Here is a 23,611-nt window from a genome sequence, read left to right on the forward strand (position 1 = left end):
CCGCTTCGTCGCATCCATGTCCGGTGACCAGACGACCAACGCCGACCGCTGGGGGGCATGGCTAGCCCATGCCGCGTCGCCTGCCCATGGTGACCTCAACCCCACGCCTCAGGCAGTCCGCGCTCCGCAGAACGCTGCGGGGCGCGGGCGACGCGATCAAGCACTGCCTGCTCTCACTCCGCGGTAGGCGCGGTCAGCCGCGAGGGCCTCAAACCACGCCGCGGCCACGGCGCCGCACACCCGACGGGAACAAGCAAACGTGAGGGCCGCGCTCATTGTGGCTCGAGAGCTGCTGCGGTGCAGGCTGCAGGAGAGCGGCTGAGACGTGTTGCTGGAGCGCGTCGCTGAGCTCCTGGATGCCGCAGCTTCGGGGGCGCCTCCCTTCTGCGTCCAGCTTCCACCCCAGGCCCTGAGCGGATCATGCGGCGGGCCCATCCGCGCCCGTGCGCCCTCAGGTGTGCCCCAAGGCTTCATCGACACCAGCTCAACCATCGGCGCCAGGCATCAAGCTGCACCAGCACCACCCCGAATGAGCGAGGGCATGCGCTTCGCTGTCTACGGCCCGGGCGGTCCGCCGCCCTACCATCCCCAAGACGGCGCGTCAGGCCAGGCCACATGGAGCATGGGGCACTACGGCGAAGTCTTCGGGGCGGTGACCTCGGAGGCTTACGTGCCCCACATGGTGGATCGGGAATACGCGCTGGAAGATGAGCCTGACTTGTTTCTCGGGTCAGGCTGGGAGGAAGAGACGCCAAAAGCCGAGCCTTTTCAGGAGCCTCAAGGAAGCCTCACCAACCGCGCTGGCAGCAGCAGCTATCGGGTACCGCTAATTCCTCAGGAGCAAGCTTATGCTAACCATGGGTCGCATGAAGTTTAGGTCACTGCAGCGGAAGGCTGCCCCAGCTCAGCATCCTCCCTTCCGCCAGGAGGAGCGCACTAGGGGCTGTAGGAGAGGGGCCGGGAGCCTGGACCCTCCCTAAGGCGCATGGAGCAAGGCATTTCCCGGAGGCAGGCCCTTTGCCGGGGAGGTGCTGCGAAGCCTGCCCCCGGCAGAGGACCGATGGTCGCCGGGGGAACCGCTGGCGTCCCCTTTACCCCATTGGCGTCGTCCTTGGTCTCCGGACGCTGTCAATGGTGGTAGAGGGTGGCGCAAGGCGGGGCCCTCGTCTGGCGATATGAAGCAAGGCCGGTACCTGTGAAGAAGGCCCAGTGCCTGTGAAGCTCGCTGCCCGTGACACTCTCACGTAATAATGAGTTGGGGTTATACACGCCCCGGAGTCTCCGGAGAGCCGCCCTCGGGCCTCGGGGGCTCCCTCCCACGCCCAGTGGCAGCACTTAGCTCCGCGCTGGTGAGAAGACGTCCAAGACTAGACTAGGTGCCAGACACGGCCTTTTGCTTTTTGTCTTCCTTTCTGAAAGTGCGTTATATCGACTACAGGGGGGGTGAATAGGCGATTTTTATGAATTCTTGACTGAGGAATTTGTTGGTGAGGAAATTCCTAAATAAAGAACTACTAGCAGCGGAATAAGTACTCAGAAGTAAACATAACAGAGTACAAGCATAGTCATCATGACGAAATGAAGACAAGCACAGAGTACAGAAAGCGTAAACACAGGATAACACAAGAAAGAAGACGGATAGACTGAAGAAACTGAACTGAGGAAATTGAAAAAATCTTCAATCAAAGTCTTCAAACAGATATGAACAGGCACACAACAACAGACATGAGGAAATGAAAGAGTTGAGGAAATAGAACCAGTAAGCTCGGTGAAGACAATGATTTGGTAGACCAGTTCCAACTGCTGTCTCAACTGTACATATGGTTGGAGCGGCTGAGTATTTAAACTCGAGGACACCCAGTCCCGGACACACAGTCCTCACCGTATTCTCCTTGAGCTAAGGTCACACAGACCTCGCCCAATCACTCGTGGTAAGTCTTCAGGTGACTTCCGAACCTTCACAAACTCGGTCACTCGGCGATCCACAATTCCTCTTGGATGCTCTAGACCTTGACGCCTAACCGTCTGGAAGAAGCACAGTCTTCAAAGGAAACAAGCGTCGGATCCACGCAGGATCAATCTCTTCAGTGATGCTCAATCACTTTGGGTTTGTAGGTGTTGGGTTTGGGTTTTCCTCACTTGATGATTTTCGCTCAAAGTCCTCGGAGGATGGGATGCTCTCAATGACAAGTGTCAGTTTCTCTCGGAGCAGCCAACCAGCTAGTGGTTGTAGGGGGCGGCTATTTATAGCCTAGGGAGCAGCCCGACATGATAAGACATAAATGCCCTTGTCTGATATGACCGTTAGGTGGGTAGATATTTTGGAACAGCTGGCGCATAGCACAACAACGGTCGGAATTTTGACTATCAAATCCTCAGGGCTATCATGTTCCTCACTGTGTAGGCAATTCGCACTGGCGAATTCCTAACTCCTCAGTCAGAACAAATTCCTCAGAGACCAGAAGAACTTCGTCTCTGTCACTGAAGAATATGACTGAACTGTATGAGATTTCCAATGGCTTCACTCGAAGGGATTGGTAGGTGTAGGATTTTGAGTTGAGCATCACATGGAAATTTTTCCTTAGTATTTCCTCGACCCCCTTTAACAGTACGGTGTTTCCTATGACTCAAGAAAGAGAAAATGAAACTACGAAAACAAAAGTCTTCACGCTTCATGTTCCTCGAATGATTACCAAGTCTTCAAGGTCACACCAATTTCTTCACTTTCAAAAGTCTTCAGAAATCCAAAGTCTTCAGTTGAAGAACTTCATTTTTAGGGGTCGACTTTCTCTGTAAATATCAAACTCCTCATAGACTTATAGACCTGTGTACACTCACAAACGCATCAGTCCCTTAACCTATAAGTCTTCAATACACCAAAATCACTAAGGGGCACTAGATGCACTTACAATCTCCCCCTTTTTGGTGATTGATGACAATATAGGTTAAGTTTTCAACGGGGATAAACATATGAAGTGTAAATACTGATATTGAGGAATTTGATTGCAAGATATAGAAGAACTCCCCCTGAAGATGTGCATAGTGAGGAATTTGCTTTTGAAGCAATGCACACTTGAAGAGTATAATCATGGAGATCTCCCCCTATATCTTGTAATTCATACACGCATTTGATATATAATATGAAGAATTTGAAATGCATGATGAAATATGGTGACTGATGTAAGTCAGCATGCGTGCATTAACATTAATGAGGAATAAGCATGCAGAAGAACACAACAAAAGTATCAGGCCACCATAGAGTTTAAGATTACAACTCGATCCAGCAAAGTCATCAGAAGAACGAGAGTTGTAACTTAGCAAAAAAACGCCCATAAGGATAGACCCGCTTGAAGACTAACTCAAATTTCTCCCCCTTTGTCATCGAATGACCAAAAGGGTTGAAACTGAGGACTAACGCCCCTGAAGAATATCATGATGATGGAGGAGCGCCAGCGTTGTCAGGGTCTTGAGTCGTTGTAGGGCCTGCTGCAGTGTCGTCCAAGTCTTCATGCTCGTCCGTGGCGCGTGATGAAGAATATGAGCTGGCCACCAAGGAAGGAACCTTGACCTTCTTGTATTTCTTCGGTGGAGGAGCAGACCAGTCAAAGTCTTCCTTGAAGCCCATTTGCTTCAGATCTTCTTCACCATATAGATGTGACAGAATAGCCCAGGTGCGATCAAACACTTCATGGAGGTAGTAATGGTTTTTCTTCACTGCATTATGTGTAGAAGTCATGTTGTGAAGAATAGAGCCAAACTGACGCTTAACCCACTTGTGGTTTTGATCCACCTTCTGGTGAAGACTTATGAGCAGTTCATGGTCAGTCATCACATGAGGAGCAGTAGCTTGAGGGCTTGTCTTGGTAGCATTGGCAGCAGAATCATGTGTGGCAGAGTCATCATTGGTGGAGTAAGATGCAGCTTTGCGGAACTGACCATCCAATGGACGAATGCCTTCATCGATAACGGCTGGTGACTTGCCCTTCTCATCAGATGAGGAAATTGTCCGCTTGAGGACTTCAATAGGGGGCAAGTAGCTGAGGTGATTCTGAAAATCAGCCTTGTAGTTGAGTGAAGACCTTGTTCTGAGGAATCTCATGATCCACGGCGCGTAAGGCTTCAGCTCAAATGGTGAAAGTGCAACATTCGCCAGAGTCCTCATGAAGAAATCATGATAATTTATGGGGATGCCATGCATGATGTTGAAAAGCATATTCTTCATCATTCCGATAATTTCTTCATCGGATGAGTCATGGCCTTTGATGGGACTCATGGTCTTCGTCAGAATGCGGTAGATGGTTCTTGGCACATAGAGCAATTCCTTCACGAGGAATTTGGTCCTTGGGGCTTGACCCGGCTTCAGCGGCTTCATGAGCACTTGCATATAGTGATCAGTGAGTTCAGGCTCATCATACAGACAACGAGCACCGTCAGGTGGAGGACTGATTGGCAAGGCACGAAGCAATTCAGAGGCTGGTGCCTTGTAATGAGTGTTTTCAGTCATCTAGTCCAACACCCACGAGTTGACGTCAGCAGCATCACCTGTGATATGCAGAGTTGCGTAGAACTGAAGAATAAGCTCTTCATTCCAATCAACTATGTCAGAGCAGAAATTGAGCAAGCCTGCATCATGAAGCATGCTGAGGACTTGAGAGAAGCAAGGCATAGATTCCATGTCCACATGAGGAATATGCTCATGATCGAAGACTTTGTCCTTGTTGAAAAGCAGTGAGGAATAGAAGTTGGCCTGGCTGACAGTCCAGAAATGCTTCCTTCTAAGACGAGCATTGTCATAGGGGTTGAATTCAGTGAAGAACACGTGCTCGCCGAAGAAATCATCAGCCTTGAATTTTTTGCTTCTTGGAGAAGGGATCCTTTGGCTTGGGCTGAGGAGTGTCAGTCAATTGCATCACCACCTCAGGAATCGCAATCTCAGGTTCCTCAGGATGAGGAATTTCAGGCTCTTCTGCAGCTTCAGCCTGAGTCTTCAATTCTTCATTGACAATTTCTTTAGCACTAGTGGCTGGAATTTCTTCATGAACACTTGGGGTTGCATGAGGTTCTTCAGATCCCATTTGCACTTCAGTGGCTGCAGGGGACTGAGGAATTGCTTGGAGTGGAGTGAACATTGGAGAGTTGGGGTGCTGACTGTCCCAAAATTCATCGTTGAGCACAGGAGTGGTACAACCAATGTCCAGATCCTCATCTTCTATTTCTTCAACACCTGCCTCTTCAGCAGTGAACTGAGGCATAGGTGAGGAAATGACTGGAGTTGAAGGGATTTCATCCACTTCAATTTCTTTGTCCAACTGCTCTATCGAAGCAGCAGAAGGAGTTTATTCATTAGATTCATTGGGAATCACATAGTCTTCACCAAAAGGAACAAGGTCCTTCGATGGCATGGAGGAGACTGGAACGACATCAATTGGATTGTTAATTGAACTAGTCAGAGGCTTCATCTTCTTCGGAGCTGAAGAATTTGATGAAGTTGATGCCTTCCTTTTCTTCACAGCTTCACGCTCTGCAGCCTTGGTCTTCTTCACATCTGATGCAGATGGAAGGATCGGAGTTGGTGTAGGTGCAAGAGGTGCAGAGCACTTTGGTTCATTTTCCTCAGGCGCAACTGATGCAGTTGCCCTGACTTGTTCACTTTTTTCAGGCGCACCACTAGTGGATGCCCTGACAATATGTTCAGCAACTGGAATGGAGTCATCAGCCCTGACACTCTCAGATTCTTCAGCAGCCTGATTGTCATCAGCGGTGCTGGCATGTTCTTCAGTAGGCTGAGCAGATGCTTCAGCCTGAGTAACTTCAATGTGCACAGGAGGAGCAGCACCTGAAGTGAATTTCTTCCTCAGATTGACGAACCACACCTTGGCGCCCTTCCAATCAGCATGGTAGCGATGAAATTCATCACTCAGTTGCTTGATTTCAACTTGCAAAGCAAGGAGCTGATCAGGAGTGAGAGTGAGGACATTGTCCTTGAGGTAGCACTGTTTCTTGTACTGCGCTTCTTCGAACTTCTGCCTTGTTCAAATTTCCATTTTTCTTCCTCAATGAAGGCAGTCAGAACATGACTCTGACCAGGAGTGAGGTTCATCTCCAGCAAAGGCGTGTTAGGGTCCTTGTGCCATAGGTCAATGTAGTCGAGGATCAACTTTGGATCCAACATCAGCGCCACATTGCTGCCTTTGGCTCTAGCGGCCCTGGCTTGCCTGTCTCTAATGATTTCGGCAAGTTCTTCATCATCAGCCTCATCATCATCAGAGGGCACTTGGAAGGCGACCTGCTTCTTGTGAGGACTTGGTCGAAGGCCTCGTCCAGCAGTGGCCTTTTTCTTCAGCAGAGAGGGACCAGCTAAGGAATTTCGAGCAGCTGAGGAGCTTGAAGATGCTCTTGAGGCAATTGAGAAGCCTTGAGTCCTTTGGCACGAGGCGAGATGCACAGGTGCCGAGGATTTGGTCGGAGCAGCTGAAGACTTTGACGGAGGAGATGAGGACTTTGAAGGAGCAGACTGAGGAATTGGCCGTGGGGGCCTTGAAGAATATGGCCTTGAGGGCATAGCAGAGGAGCTTGGCCGTGAGGGCATTGAAGGTGAAGCACTGGACTTATGCGCAGGCTTCTTATGCATTGCCTTCTTTGGCTGACTAGCAGAGGCCTCAGCAGAGGCAGTAGCAGCAGCAGAGTCTGCGTTGAATTTCTTCACTGCTTCCTTTGCTTGCTTGGCCAGTTTGGCCTGTCGCTTTGCCCATTCATCAGGATAATCCTCACCACGCTTGAGGCTGGTGGGATCTGCCAATTGGCCTGGTGCTAATGGAGGTCTTGGGCATGGAGGGCTGAGTGCGAATTTCTTCATATACTTGGGAGTAACATATCTGTACTCCCTCCATTCCCGTGCCCATCTCCTCTCTATCCATTGTATGCGCACCTTGCGCTGATTTTTGTCCTCCTTGCCAAATTTGGCCTCATCAGGAGTGCAGTAGTCCTTATATATGTCCTCAGGGATTTCAAACGCAGTATTAACTTCAATCTTCTTTCCTCCCTTCTGTGGCTTCTTATCAGCCATTTTCTTCAACTGAGGAATATGAACAACTGAAGTTTCTGAAGAGGTGTGCAACTTTTCTTCGAGGAATGCTGCAAATGAGTTAAGTTGATGAGAACCTAGTGATTCAGTAGCGGACATTTGTACCTGTGAACATAGTATAGTTGCGAGGAATTTGGAGAGGTCATATGCGTTCTCAGAAGGTTTTTCAAAAGTGAATAGGTTTTGAGGAATTTGACCAGATGAGTCTTGAGGAATTTCACTAAGCGTTCTTTGTCTTAGGTTCCAGAGTTGTATAGATTGAAAATCCTCACAATTGAGGAATCTTGAAGAAAATCATTTCTTAGTGAAACAAATCAAGAGCAGATGACATGTGAGGTGTTCATGTGTGTGAAGATTGAAGAATAAACACCTTTGAAGATTTTGAAGAAAACATAAGAATCAAAGAGGGTAGTAGAAGTAACTTTTAATTACTCGACTTGAAGAACACGACGAACTGGGAAGTGTAGATGTGAAGTTCGTCAGTTCAGATCTTCCACGCCCTAACTCGGCAGAGGAAGACGGCTACGGCGGCGGCGGAGTGAAGAAATCCGCAACCGACGCGAGTACGACGGCGACGAGGTCAAGGCAGTGAAGCTCTTCCTCACCAGCGATGATGAAGTAGTGGCGGCGCTAGGGTTTCGGGAAGCTCGAGTGGGAGAGAGCACGAGCGAGGTGAAAGTGAAGTGAGGAAGAGACAGGGATATTTATAGAGGGAGTGAAAAAACTGTTCACCCGAGGAAATCGGACGAACGTGCCCCTGGCCCTTCTCATTCGTGTGACATGTGTCACCCACGTACTGAGAGGTGACGATCGTGTAGGATCGTGGGTGAATAGATAAGTATTGTCATGAGAAGTGGAACGGTTTGAGCGGCAAAGCCGAAAATTTAGATAAGATATGCTTTTTTTAAATTCTGTTCGCAATTTCTTCAGCTGTCAAGGACACAGTGAAGATTTTGAACGAGTTTCAATTAGAACGCACATGAAGAATTTGTGAATAGACTGGGCTGAGTTTGGCATAGAAGGGAAGGGTCCTATCACATTCACTTAGCAGAAGAAAAACAACTTGAAGTATTAGCAATAAGTGAATGCTGTAGAGGATGTAAAACTCGTATATATATATATATATATATATATATTCAAATGAAGAACAACACCAGAAAGAGTGAAGACAATGCAAAGTTGAAGAATTTGAAAAACTGAGGAATTTCAAAAATGAAGAAAAACTCAAATTGAAGATTTCCAACTTTGGGTGGTGGCGTAACCTACCGTATAGGAAAGCTGATTTAAGACACCGCGTACATTGTCGTAGGGCTCTGAGAATCAATTTCTTCATTAATTTCTTCACACTTAGAGGGTTAGTCTTCATTGATTGAAGAAAAACGTTACTTCGTGTGTTGCACATCTAAGTCATCAAGTCAGCATAAGTGTTAGGACGTGTGTCCATTTTAGAGAACATTCGAAGATTCTAGGATATTTAGCTCACACTACAACTTGCTAAATCTCTTCTCATCCAAGGGCTTAGTGAAGATATCGGCTAGTTGATCTTCAGTGTTGACGTGGTCGATGGATAGGTCGCCCTTCAACACATGATCACGAAGAAAATGATGACGAATCTGGATGTGCTTGGTCTTCGAGTGCTGAACTAGGTTATGAGCAATCTTGATGGCACTCTCATTGTCACAGTAGAGAGGCACATTCTTCACGTTGACGCCATAGTCCTTGAGTGTTTGCTTCATCCATAGTAGTTGAGCACAACACGATCCACCAGCAATGTACTCAGCTTCTGCAGTGGAGAGTGATACGCAGTTTTGTTTCTTCGAGGACCAACAGACCAAAGATCGTCCGAGGAAATGACATGTGCCTGATGTTGACTTGCGGTCCACGCGATCGCCAGCATAGTCAGAGTCTGAATATCCAATGAGATCAAAAGAAGAGCCCTTGGGATACCATAATCCAAGTGTTGGTGTGTGAGCTAAGTATCGAAGAATATGCTTCACAGCCTTATGGTGTGATTCCTTCGGTGTAGCTTGAAATCGGGCACACATGCAAACACTAAGCATAATATCCGGCCTAGATGCACATAGGTACAATAAAGAGCCAATCATGGAGCGGTATACCTTTTGATCGAAGTCTTGACCATTTTCATCAGTGCACAGATGGCCATTTGTGGGCATTGGAATTTTGACCCCTTTGCAATCTTGCATGCCGAATTTCCTCAATACGTCCTTGAGGTATTTCTCCTGAGATATGAATATCCCATTGCGCTGTTGACGAATTTGAAGACCTAAAAAGAATTTCAATTCTCCCATCATAGACATTTGATATTCTTCACTCATCATATAGGCAAATTCATCACTATATCGTTGGTCAGTACAGCCAAAAATGATATCATCAACATATATTTGGCACACAAACAATTCATCATCATAAGACTTAGTGAAAAGAGTTGGGTCGAGTGAACCGGGTTTGAAGCCTTTCTTCATGAGGAATTCCTTCAAAGTATCATACCACGCCCGAGGGGCTTGCTTGAGGCCATACAGGGCCTTGTTGAGCTTGAAGACTTTGTCAGGATTCTTTGGATCTTCAAAACCTGGTGGTTGAGCAACATATACTTCTTCCTCAAGCTTACCATTGAGGAATGCACTTTTCACATCCATTTGTTGTAAGATAATATCATGATGGTTAGCATAAGCAAGTAATATGCGAATAGCCTCAAGTCTAGCAACAGGTGCAAAAGTTTCATCGAAGTCAATTCCTTCAACCTGTGTGTAGCCTTGAGCTACAAGCCGTGCCTTATTCCTCACCACAAGGCCATTTTCATCTTGCTTGTTGCGGTAGATCCACTTTGTGCCAATAATGTTGTGCTTGCGAGGATCTGGACGTTTGACCAGTTCCCAGACGTTGTTGAGCTCGAACTGATGTAATTCTTCTTGCATAGCTTGAATCCACTCAGGCTCCAGAAATGCTTCATCTACCTTAGTGGGCTCTGTGATAGAGACAAAAGCAAAGTGCCCACAAAAGTTAGATAAATGTGAAGCTTTTGAGCGTGTGAGAGGACCTGGTGCTTCAATGTCATCGATGATCTTCTCGATTTGCACTTCGTTTGCAATACGAGGATGAGCGGGTTGTCTTCGAGGAATTTGATCTGCATTTTCTTCAGGTGCATTTTCCTCAGCACCATTTTCTTCAGGTGCGCCAGCTCGACGTTCATCACGTTCTGGAATGAATTCTTCAGCAGATTCTTCAGTAGGAATGACATCCTCAGTGGCTTTGAACTTGATAGAATCCTCAGGTGCTGGTTCATCTATCACAGAAGGTAGGTGCTCTCTTTGCGAGCCATTAGTTTCATCGAACCGCACATCCACAGTTTCAACAACCTTGTGAAGAACGTTGTTGAAGACTTTGTAGGTGTGCGAGTCCTTTCTGTAACCAAGCATGAAACCCTCATGTGCTTTCAGTGCAAATTTTGAATTGTGATGAGGATCTCTAATCCAACATTTAGCACCGAAGACTTTGAAGTAACTCACATTGGGTTTCTTGTCAGTGAGGAGTTCATAGGTAGTCTTCTTGAAGAATTTGTGAAGATATACTCTGTTGATGATGTGGCATGCAGTATCAATTGCCTCACTCCAGAAACGACGAGGCGTCTTGTATTCATCAAGCATAGTGCAAGCCATCTCAACAAGTGTTCTGTTCTTGCGCTCCATGATGCCATTCTGTTGAGGAGTATAAGGAGCAGATAACTCATGAGTAATACCAAGTTCATCAAGATAGTCATCAAGACCGGAATTCTTGAACTCAGTTCCATTGTCACTCCTGATGTGCTTGATCTTGACACCAAAGTTTGTTGAAGCCCTCGAGGAAAATCGTTTGAAGACTTCCTGCACCTCATGTTTGTAAGTGACAATGTGTACCCATGTGTAACGAGAGTAATCATGAACAATAACAAAGCCATATAGAGATGCATCATTTGTAACAGCAGAATAATGATTAGGACCGAAGAGATCCATGTGAAGCAATTCAAAGGGTCGAGTGGTAGTTATGATAGTCTTCGCTGGATGCTTGGCCTTTGTCATCTTTCCAGCTTCACAGGCTCCGCATAAGTGATCCTTGAGGAATTTGACATTCTCAATGCCAATGACATGCTTCTTCTTCGCGAGCGTGTGCAGATTCCTCATGCCAGCATGACCAAGTCGTCGATGCCATAGCCAGCCTTCTGAAGCTTTTGCAAGTAAGCATACGGCCGGTTGTGGTCCTGTAGAGAAATCAACAATGTACAAGTCTCCTCTCCTAAAGCCTTCGAAGACTTTGGAATTGTCAGCTTCCATGATCACAACACAACGATACTTGCCAAAGACAACAACCATATCAAGATCACAAAGCATTGAGACAGACATGAGGTTGTATCCTAAGGACTCGACAAGCATGACTTTGTCCATGTGTATGTCCTTAAATATCGCAACCTTACCTAGACCCAATACCTGACTTTTGCCTTTGTCAGCGAAGATGATATGTTTCAGATGTGAAGGTGATAAAGGAGCATCCATCAATAGATTCTTGTCACTAGTCATGTGATTTGTACATCCACTATCGAGGACCCACTCATTGGCTTTGGGTTGATCATCCTGCAGATGAATTAGTGCAACTTACGAACTCATATACTTCATCAGTGAAGAATATGACATCAATATCATCAGATCAATTTCATCAAGCAATAGAACAGATAAATTGGTATGAGGACGTGTGAAATGAAAGTTCATTTCATCATGATTAGCCTGCGTCCTATCAGGCACTGTTCAGGTCTCCAGCAAATTCTTCAGACGTTTTGAGCACGTCTGGAGACCTGACCCTGCATAAGAGATTAGTTCTTTTTCTTCACCACCCACATCTAAAGGGGTGGCAAAGAATTCATCACTCTGCGAGCACCATATGAGAAAGGTGGCATAGACGCCAGTCCACTTCGTTTCACATAAGAGGGGTTAGGGTAAGCATATGAATAAGCAGAGAAATTCTTCGAGGACTTATGAACATAATGATTTGAAGAATAATGCACATATTCATAGCCCTTGGCTCTACCCTACGAAACAGAAGGGTTAGCACAATGATGATCATATGAGGAATTTGATCCTTTTGAGGAATTTGATCCACGTGAGGAATTTGGTCCACTTGAGGACTTGGATCCATATGAAGAATTTGGTTCATATGAAGAATTTGATCTGGGGTTCCTATTCTTCACAGGTGGTGTCATGAGGACATTCACCTGAAGACTTTCAAGGCAACTTTTGGGAACCCAGATTTTCTTCATAGGAGAACCGTTCCTGCAGTTAGAGCCAACATATCTAGCAAATACTTCACCATTCTGGTTTTTGAACAGTTTATAGTTGGAGTCAAATGACTCATCAGAAGAACGAGGAGATTCACATGTAAAGCCAGATAAGTTGGATGGATCAACTGGAGGTCGCTTTGCAGCAACCCATGAGGTTTTGGGGTACTGCTCAGGCTTCCAATATGTTCCATCAGCATTGAGTTTCCTCTCAAAGGCAATACCCTCTTTCCTAGGGTTTCTGTTGAGGATCTGCTTTTTGAGCACATCACAAAGAGTCTGATGCCCTTTGAGGCTTTTGTACATGCCTGTCATGTACAATTCCTTCAGCCCTGCATCATCAGTGATACTTGCATTGTCCTCAGATGAGGAATTAGTGATAGCAGAGACATATGAAGAATTTGTAGCATTAGAAGCATTTGAACATTCAGGTGAAGAATTAGCAGTTTCACGTTCAATGCACTTCAGACATGGAGGAACAAATTCTTCCTGAGTAGCGCTGATTTGTTGAGCAAGTAATGAATCGCGCTCCTTCTGAAGATCTTCATAATCCACTCTTAGCTTTTCAAGATCTTGCTTTCTTTGAAGAAATTCATAAGAAAGCTTCTCGTGATCAGATAAGAGAGTGTTATGATGACCTTGAAGATTGTCAAACTTGGACTGAAGTCTCTGAAGATTTTCAGTCAAGGTTTTAGTGCGATCCATTTCTTCACCCAACATATCATCACTTTTATCTAGCATGTTTTGAACCTTTTCAAAGGCCTTTTGTTGTTTCACAGCAATTTTAGCAAGTTTAGAGTAGCTGGGCTTGAGATTTTCATCAGATTCATCCTCACTAGAGTCAGAGGAGGCGTATTTAGTTACCTTGGCACCCTTTGCCATGAAGCAATAGGTGGGAGCGTAGTCATCATTGCCTTCATCAGCCTTGTTGGTGAAGCCATTTTCTTCAGAGTTGAAGATAGACTTGCTGAAGAATGCAGTAGCGAGAGCTAGGCTCGCCACACCAGACTCGGACTCCTTAGATGCCTCCTCATCCTCATGTTCCTCAGATTCAGCCTCAGAGTCCATTTCCTTGCCAATGAATGCCCGAGCCTTCTTAGAGCTGCTCTTCTTGTGAGATGAAGACCTCGAGGATTTTGATGATGAAGACTTTGAAGATTTCTTCTTCTTCTTCGCGTCATCAGAACTGTAATCCTTGTATTTCTTCTTGTTTGATTCCTTATCCCACTGAGGACAATCTTGGATGTAGTGACCAGGTTTCTTGCATTTGTGGCATAGCCTCTTCTTGTAGTCACTGGAGGAGGAATCATTGCTCCTTGAGGGTTTTCCAAAGCGACCACGTCTTGAGAACTTCTGAAATTTCTTCACGAGCAGTGCTAGTTCCTCGCTCAGTTCTTCAGGGTCACCAAGGCTGCTAGCAGAGTCTTCATCTTCAGACTCAGATACTGCCTTGGCCTTCAGAGCACGTGATCTGCCATAGTTCGAACCATAGAGATCTCTCTTCTCAGCAAGCTGGAACTCATGAGTATTTAGCCTCTTGAGAATATCAGCAGGTTCAAGTGACTTGTAGTCAGCACACTCTTGAATCATCAATGCCAGAGTATCAAATGAAGAATCGAGCGATCTCAGCAATTTCTTCACCACCTCATGGTCGGTGATGTCAGTGGCGCCAAGCGCTTGAAGCTCATTTGAGATGTCAGTGAGGCGATCGAAGGTTTGCTGAACATTTTCATTGTCGAGTCTTTTGAAGCGGTTGAAGAGATTGCGAAGAACGTCAACACGAGAGTCACGTTGAGTTGAGACTCCTTCATTCACTTTGGACAGCCTATCCCAGATAAGCTTAGCAGTTTCCAAAGCACTCACTCTTCATACTGTCCTTTGCTCAGATGGCCACATATGATATTCTTCGCTTGAGAATCGAGTTGCTTGAATCTCTTCACATCAGTAGCATTCAGAGAAGGTGTGACTGGGGGAACACCATTTTCCACAACATACCAGAGATCGTTATCAGTTGCCTCAAGATGCATTCGCATCTTATTATTCCAGTAGGGGTAGTCCGTTCCATCGAAGGTAGGACACCCAGCAGAGACCTTGATCATACCTGCGGTCGACATAACTAAAACTCCAGGCAGTTAAACCAAAATCACACAGAACAAGGGAGTACCTTGCTCTGATACCAATTGAAAGTGCGTTATATCGACTAGAGGGGGGTGAATAGGCGATTTTTATGAATTCTTCACTGAGGAATTTGCTGGTGAGGAAATTCCTAAATGAGGGACTACTAGCAGCGGAATAAGTACTCAGAAGTAAACATAACAGAGTACAAGCATAGTCATCATGACGAAATGAAGACAAGCATAGAGTACAGAAAGCGTAAACACAGGATACCACAAGAAAGAAGACGGACAGATTGAAGAAATTGAACTGAGGAAATTGAGAAAGTCTTCAGTCAAAGTCTTCAAACAGATATGAACAGGCACACAACAACAGACATGAGGAAATGAAAGAGTTGAGGAAATAGAACCAGTAAGCTCGGTGAAGACAATGATTTGGTAGACCAGTTCCAACTGCTGTCTCAGTTGTACATCTGGTTGGAGCGGCTGAGTATTTAAACTCGAGGACACCCAGTCCCGGACACACAGTCCTCACCGTATTCTCCTTGAGCTAAGGTCACACAGACCTCGCCCAATCACTCGTGGTAAGTCTTCAGGTGACTTCCGAACCTTCACAAACTCGGTCACTCGGCGATCCACAATTCCTCTTGGATGCTCTAGACCTTGACGCCTAACCGTCTGGAAGAAGCACAGTCTTCAAAGGAAACAAGCGTCAGATCCACGCAGAATAATTCTCTTCAGTGATGCTCAATCACTTTGGGTTTGTAGGTGTTGGGTTTGGGTTTTCCTCACTTGATGATTTTCGCTCAAAGTCCTCAGAGGATGGGATGCTCTCAAATGACAAGTGTCAGTTTCTCTCGGAGCAGCCAACCAGCTAGTGGTTGTAGGGGGCGGCTATTTATAGCCTAGGGAGCAGCCCCACATGATAAGACATAAATGCCCTTGTCTGATATGACCGTTAGGTGGGTAGATATTTTGGGACAGGTGGCGCATATCACAACAATGGTCGGAATATTTGACAATCAAAATCCTCAGAGCTATCATGTTCCTCACTGTTTAGGCAATCCGCACTGGCGAATTCCTAACTCCTCAGTCAGAACAAATTCCTCAGAGACCAGAAGAACTTCGTCTCTGTCACTGAAGAATATGACTGAACTGTATGAGATTTCCAATGGCTTCACTCGAAGGGATTGGTAGGTGTAGGATTTTGAGTTGAGCATCAAATGGAAATTTTTCCTTAGTATTTCCCCGACCCCCTTTAACAGTACGGTGTTTCCTATGACTCAAGAAAGAGAAAATGAAACCATGAAAACAAAAGTCTTCACGCTTCATGTTCCTCGAATGAATACCAAGTCTTCAAGGTCACACCAATTTCTTCACTTTCAAAGTCTTCAGAAATCCAAAGTCTTCAGTTGAAGAACTTCATTTTTAGGGGTCGACTTTCTCTGTAAATATCAAACTCCTCATGGACTTATAGACCTGTGTACACTCACAAACGCATCAGTCCCTTAACCTATAAGTCTTCAATACACCAAAATCACTAAGGAGCAGTAGATGCACTTACACTTTCAGTGATCAAGCTTCCTTGCTTAGGATTTAAGTTGATATTGAATTTGCGTTTGCGTATGCGGGGAGGGGTGTCTCGTCTCGTTCGTGTGATTTCTCGTGTTCTGGTTTCTTCCCTAGTTTGGAATTTGCACTAGCTGCCTCCCCCTCGCGAGTCTCTCGCGGGCGGGGCTGGGCCAAGCGCACGCACGCATGCCGTCCTGCGTTCGGCACTCGCTCTCGCGAGGCCCTCGCCACTTAGCCAGCAGGTTCCACAGAAGACCCTCGGAGGCTCGCGGCCTCGCAAGCCTATTTAGGACTTGTCCGGGCTAAAGGTAAACCACAGTAACTAGCTCATCACAGGGCTCGTTATATCATACAGGCACACGTTCAGTATTGTTCCTAAAAGCACGCGGGTGACGATCTTTTTACACGAGGGGCTTCCCCTCCCAAAATGCTCTCACAACCTTTAGGGCCGCGCCCGAGCTTTTGTGTGCAGGATAAACAGCAGAGGAACACAGGGTCAGTCAGACATATCGCTCACCGCACCCTCTTGGTCGCCTCCGGAGGCATCACTGGCGCCGCTGTCATTGTCACTGGCATCACCATCACCATCATTGGCGCCGTCTTCACCGCCATTGACTACATCGCCTTCATCCGTGACAACTATCACCCTGTTGTTGTCTGAAGCAAAGACCCTAACAAGCGCATCCACGTTGTCCTCTACCCACCACGCCAGGTCGCCCCGGATGGCCTCGGGCACTGGGCGATGACGACGTCTAAGTCAAAGTGGGGATCTGCATTCTGAAGGTGTCTAAAGACGCAGGAGAATACACGCCCGAGCAGGCTGTGGATCCTCTCCTCGACAAGCTGGTGAGCTCTCTCGGAGCGGTTCTCCAGGTGTGTCACCACACCAGTGAAGAATTGGAGATGACTGGCATAGTTGGTCACGTGTGGATGCGGGGCGTCCGCCTCGCAGATATTGCCCAGGGCCATGTTGGCCCTGTTCCTGAGTTGCTGGAGCATGGGATCATGCATGTGCTCTAGCGTCTGCCATTGAAGAATTTCTTCTCTGTTCGTCGCGCAACAGACTCGGCGTCATCGACCCGCTGTTGAAGAAGAAGTAGCTCGACACGGGTGGAGGCCAACTCAGTCTGCGCCGAGACCAGGGCAGCTGTGGCGGCCTCCAAGCGCTGCTTCGTTTCAGTCAGCTTGGACCTGAGGGCGGCAGTCCTGCCCGCGGCCTCGGCTTCAATCAGCTCCAGCCCCTGGTCATACCTGCACTCAAGATCTGCGCAAGCTTCCGCCGCGCGGTGGTCGACCTCGTCCTGGTTTCGAGCCTCACGCGCGCCAACCTCATCCTCCGCCTGGGTAACCTTGCGCTCCCTCGTCTCCAACCGCTCAAGGTCAAGATTGCGCTCAGCGACCTCCAGCGTCAGGACTTCCTCGCGCCTCCGAAGCTCCTCCTCCTCGACAGGCGTCCCCTTCAGCGATGCAAGGGCAGTCTAACACAGCTCCACCTACTGCTCCAGGGAAGCGCTCCAGGCTTGGAGCTCCCACGCGCGTTTCTCCGTGATCTCGCGTCGATGGTCTGCTTCCCGAGCCTCCTCTATAGCTCGGGAGCAGGCCTTCCGCGAGGGTGCAAGGGATGCTTCGGCCTTCGCGTTGTCAAGCTCGCGCTGATGACGCACGAGGTTGACTGCCACCTTCAGCTTGAGACGCTCCTCAATCAGCCGTAGGCCCTCAGCTTCAAGACACGCGTCCACGTCCGCATGCTCTCCACCAAGCTGGCCCATCGCGTCCATTGCCTTCTGGAGGAACTCTCGGCGAACGATGCTTCACTCACGCGCGTGCTCAAGCACGCTGTCGATGTCGTCCTCCATCGCCGGCACTGTCGGCGGGCCCTGAAGCGGTTCGCCCCCTCTCAGCAGGGGGATGGGGGCTGGTGAGGGAGTCCTGGATTAAGGGGTCCTCGGACAGCCAGACTATATACTTTGGCCGGACTGTTGGACTATGAAGATACAAGATTGAAGACTTCGTCCCGTGTCCGGATGGGACTCTCCTTTGCGTGGAAGGCAAGCTTGACAATTCAGATATGTAGATCTCCTTCTCTGTAACCGACTCTATGTAACCCTAGCCCCCTCCGGTGTCTATATTAACCGGAGGGTTTAGTCCGTAGGACAACAACAATCATAATCATATGCTAGCTTCTAGGGTTTAGCCTGTACGATCTCATGGTAGATCAACTCTTGTAATACTCATATCATCAAGATCAATCAACCATGAAGTAGGGTACTACCTCCATCGAGAGGGCCTGAACCTGGGTAAACATCGTGTCCCTTGTCTCCTGTTACCATTAGCCTTAGACGCACAGTTCGGGACCCCCTACCCGAGATCCGCCGGTTTTGACACCGACATTGGTGCTTTCTTTGAGAGTTCCACCATGCCGTCGTGATAAGGCTTGATGGCTCGCCTCGTTGTCAAGGACAACATCACCACTGGAGGATCCCTGGCTGTAGGCCAGACTCTCCGGCTGGGCGGTTTCGTCATGGCTGCCCATTCGGCTGCCCCGCCGACGATGACTTCTCAGGTCATCAATTACAGCCTCCACGTCAGCTCAGAATTTACCGAGCAGATGGATTCAGTGGAGCTCTCCTCCCTGAACGAGCTCTTGGATCGCATCGCCGCCCTGGGAGTCGCTACGGACTACGATCGGATCGGGCTTAAACCCTACCAAAGGGAGATTAACTCTTCGCCGGTCACCCATCAGATAGCAGTGGTGGAGGAACAAAACAATGATTCTTCCTCTATTTTGAGAACGAACTATGTCCGGATTCCCAGGCTCTCCGAGCCGGATACCTGTCTACGGGAGGATAAGTCCCAGTCTCCAAACTTAGAACCGGGCAACGAGCCACAAATATTGGGCAACATCTTGGAGCCTGAGTTGCCGAGCTCGGGAGCTCCTTTGCCCCTGGGTCTCAGATCGGATCAGGATGTGGACTTAATCCTACCCACCCACCCAGACACAAGTGATCTTTCCCACATTAGACAAGAGCCCCAAGAGACAGTACACCACTTCTGGGCCAGATTCCTCCTTGTAATGAGCAAGGTTAAGGACTGTCATGAGGAAGACGCAATCTCATTCTTTTGCAAAAATTGCACGGACAAGGGAATGCTCAACGCCATAAGTCGCCGTGACATAACTCACTTCGCTGACTTGGTGGCCATAGTACAGAAGTACTGTGCGATGGAAAGCGCCTGGAAAACCCAAACAAAATTCTCGGATCCTCCGGCCCTAACTAAACCCCTCGTCCGAACTAAAAGGGTGCGCTCTCGCAAGTCACCCAATCCAATTACAAAGAAGACAAGGCCCTCTACAGGGCGTGGAACCGCACTGGAGGGATGGCTCAACAGGCCATGCAAAATTCACAGCACACCGGGCATCATACCAACACACAACCTCAAAGCATGTTGGACAATCCGGCAGGTGGCTAAGAGCGGCGAGGATCTTCTCATCAACAATACCACAGAGCACCATCCCGCAGAAAATAACAATACAGTACTAATAGTGTTCGAGACTTTCGCCTCAAACAATAGGCGCAAACGAGCGCTCCACAGCCTCGCCGAAGTCTACCACGTTGCAACAATAAACCTGTGGAACGATATGGCCATAACCTACAATGCCAGCGATGAACCTCAATTCTGAATAGTCCGAGCACCAGCCGCTTTGGTCCTTAGTCCAATTGTGGACGGCTTTCGGCTTACTAAAGTTCTCATGGACGGAGGCAGCGGATTAAACCTCATCTATGAGGAAACTCTTAACAAAATGGAAATAGACAAGAGCCATATCGAGCAAAGCAGGAGGACCTTCAGAGGAATCATCCCTAGTCGGGAGACACAATGCGCGGGAAAAATAACACTAGATGTGGTATTCAGCATGCCAGAGAATTATAGGTCTGAAGAAATCACATTCCAAGTGGCCCCGTTTAACAGTGGATACCACGCCCTTTTAGGGCGGGATGCATTCACTAGCTTCCAAGCTATACCCCATTAAGGGTACATGAAGCTTAAGATGCCGGGGCCCAATGGAATGATCACTCTAGCCAGTGATCCGGACATAGCACTCCGCGCCAAAAATAAAACCGCCGCACTAGCCCTGGAGGCATTATCCGAAGCCCTCGCGGCCGAAGAATTAACTGCGCTGCGCTCCACAGTGGACAGGGACGACGTGATACTCGACAAACGACCCAAGTCCACCTCTTTTAAACCAGCAGACGAAATAGTGAAATTCCAGGTCCACCCAACGGACCCTACCAAAGCAACATCAATTGGGGCACAGCTGAATCCCACAATAGACGCCGCACTACGAGAGTTCTTGCGTGAGAATTGGGACATCTTCTCCTGACATCCTTTGGATATGCCAGGTATCCCACGCGGGCTGGCCGAGCACAGCCTAAATATACTAAAGGGATATAAGCCGGTCAAGCAGACTCTTTGGCGCTTTTTAGAACCCAAGCGACAAGCCATGGGAGAAGAGCTAGCCAAGCTACTCGAGGCCGGATTCACCAGACAAATTAAACATCCGGACTGGCTAGCAAACCTGGTGATGGTACCAAAGAAGGACAAATCCTGGCGCCTATGGGTCGATTTCAAGGACCTCAATAAGGCTTGCCCCAAGGATCCCTCCTCCCTCCCCTGCATCGATCAAATCATCGACGCTACCGCAGGACACGACTTATTGTGTTTCCTCGACGCATACTCCGGATACCATCAAATCAAGATGGCGGAGTCCGATCAAGCCGCAACGGCATTTATCACTCCATACGACCCCTTCTGTTTTAACACCATGCCTTTCAGGCTCAAAAACGCCGGTGCAACCTATGATTCAGACATGCCTGGAAACACAAATTGGCAAAACAGTGGAGCATACGTAGACGATGTGGTCATCAAAACTAGACATGTTGAATCTTTAATAGACGACTTGAGGCTGACGTTCGACAATCTCCGAACATATGACATTAAGCTCAACCCGAAAAAATGCGTTTTCGGTGTACCTGCCGGAATACTCTTGGGCTTCATCGTTTCCAATAGAGGAATCAAAGCAAACCGGCTAAAATCCGAGCTCTGCCACAGTTGGCTACCCCAACAGACCTCAAGCAAATCCAGAAATTAACTAGATGTGTGGCCGCCTTAAGCCGCTTTATCTCCCGATTAGGAGAGAAGGCACTACCTCTTTATCGCCTTCTTCGACGCACCGAACACTTCGAGTGGACGGATGCGGCTACGGCCGGACTGGAGGAAATAAAAGCCCTCTTGGCCACCAATCCAGTCCTGGCCGCGCCAAATGTCGGCGAACCAATGCTCCTATATATAGCTGCAATGCATCAAGTTGTAAGCGCAGTGCTCGTCGTCGAACGAGAGACAGATGGACATAAGTTCCCGCTCCAAAAGCCGGTGTACTACGTATCCACTGTCCTCACCCCATGCAAATCACGGTACCCACATTATCAAAAGATAGCTTACACGATCTTCATGACATCCCAAAAACTACGACACTACTTTCAAGAGTGTTCAATCACGGTGGCCTCCAAAGTACCACTCAATGACATAATAAATAACAGCAATGCTACGGGCCGGATTGCTAAATGGGCTATCAAACTCCTACTGTTCGACATAACATACAAACCATGGCGAGCCATTAAGTCGTAAGTACTGGCTGACTTCGTCGCCGAATGGACAGAAGCCGAACTCCCTAAAGAGTACGGCGCGTATTACAATTGGGTCATGCACTTTGATGGCTCTAAGATGCTAGCTGGTCTAGGGGCATGCGTCGTCGTGACATCCCCCACCGGAGATACAGTCCAATACGTACTCCAAATACTTTACACAGATTGCAACAATGCAGCCGAATATGAGGCCTTGTTGCACGGTCTTCGGATGGCAGTCTCCATGGGCATTCAACGCCTAGAAGTGCATGGGGATTAAAATCTCGCAATATCTCAAATAAATGGAGACTTTGACGCCATGGACCCAAAAATGGCGGCCTACCGCAATGTTGCCCTCAAAATGTCAGCTCGGTTCGAGGGGCTCAAATTCCACCATGTGGTCTGAGAAAACAATCAAGCGGTGGATATCCTCGCCCGCATAGGCGCTAAACGCGACCCCGTCCCACCTAATATCTTTTCGTAAAGGCTATTCAAGCCATCCGTGGTGTGGGAAGGGGAGACCGGCAATAACAGTCCGGATCCGAACATAACCCCAGGTCCCAAACAATCTGACGTAATTGAAGGTTCCCCCACCAAAATAACACCTTCGGCCCATGTGATTATGGCTGTCATCGCCCCATGGACAGAACCCTTCTTAGCCTATCTAAATAGGCAAGAACTCCCTGAGGACCAAAATGAGGCACGTTGCATTGTGCGGTGTTCTAAAGCCTACAAAGTCCACGAGGGAGAGCTTTATAAGAAAAGCGCGACTGGAGTACTCCAAAGGTGTATCTCCGAAGAGGAACGGTGGCAGCTCTTGGCCGAAATTCATGCCGGACTCAGCGGCCACCACGCCGCAGCCCGGGCGCTCGTAAGCAAGGCCTTTCGTACAGATTTCTACTGGCCTACGGCCCGGGCAGACGCACAGGACCTCGTCCAACATTGCGTCGGTTGCCAGCCTTTTGCAAATCAAAGCCATATGCCACCCACCGCTCTCCAAACTATCGCCATAACTTGGCCCTTTGCGGTCTGGGGGCTCAATATGGTTGGACCACTTAAAGGAGGAAGCCATAAGAGAAATACTTCTTGGTCATAGTTGATAAATTCACCAAATGGATAGAAGCCAAACCAGTTAAAACGGCCGAGTCCGGACCAGTGATAGACTTCATATCCGGGGTCATACACCGTTACCGTGTCCCCCACAGCATCATCACCAATAACCGCTCAAACTTCGTAGCGGACAAGGTGAAAGCATGGTGCAGCAAAATGGCCATAAAACTAGATTATGCCTCCGTCTATCACCCCCAAACAAACGGTCAAGTCAAAAGAGCGAACGGTCTTATCATGAGCGGCATTTAATCCAGACTAGTGCGATCCTTGAAGGAATCAGATACGCACTTGGTCGAGGAGCTCGACTCTGTACTATGGGGGCTGCGGACCACGCCAAATCGCACCACCGGATACACACCATTTTTTATGGTGTACGGCGCAGAGGCAGTGCTACCCTGCGATATCATCCATGACTCACCTCGAGTGCGCATGTACGAAGAGAGAGAAGCCGAGCTGGATCGGCAAGACAGCTTAGATGCCTTGGAGGAGGAGCGTGACGTTGCAAAGGCCCGTTCCGCATTCTAACAGCAGTAGGCTCGAAGGTATCAAAGCAGAGAAGTATGGGCCAAAACTTATAACATTGGCGAACTCGTTCTACGCCTACCAGAGAAGAAAAAGGATAAGCTCAAGCCCAAATGCGAGGATCCCTTCATCATTGATAAAGTTCTCACCGGAGGAGCGTACCGTCTGCGTGATGCATCAGATAATCGACTCGAGCCGAACCCATGGA

This window comes from Triticum aestivum, chromosome 7B (genome assembly GCF_018294505.1).
Source record: "Triticum aestivum cultivar Chinese Spring chromosome 7B, IWGSC CS RefSeq v2.1, whole genome shotgun sequence".
NCBI lineage: Eukaryota > Viridiplantae > Streptophyta > Magnoliopsida > Poales > Poaceae > Triticum > Triticum aestivum.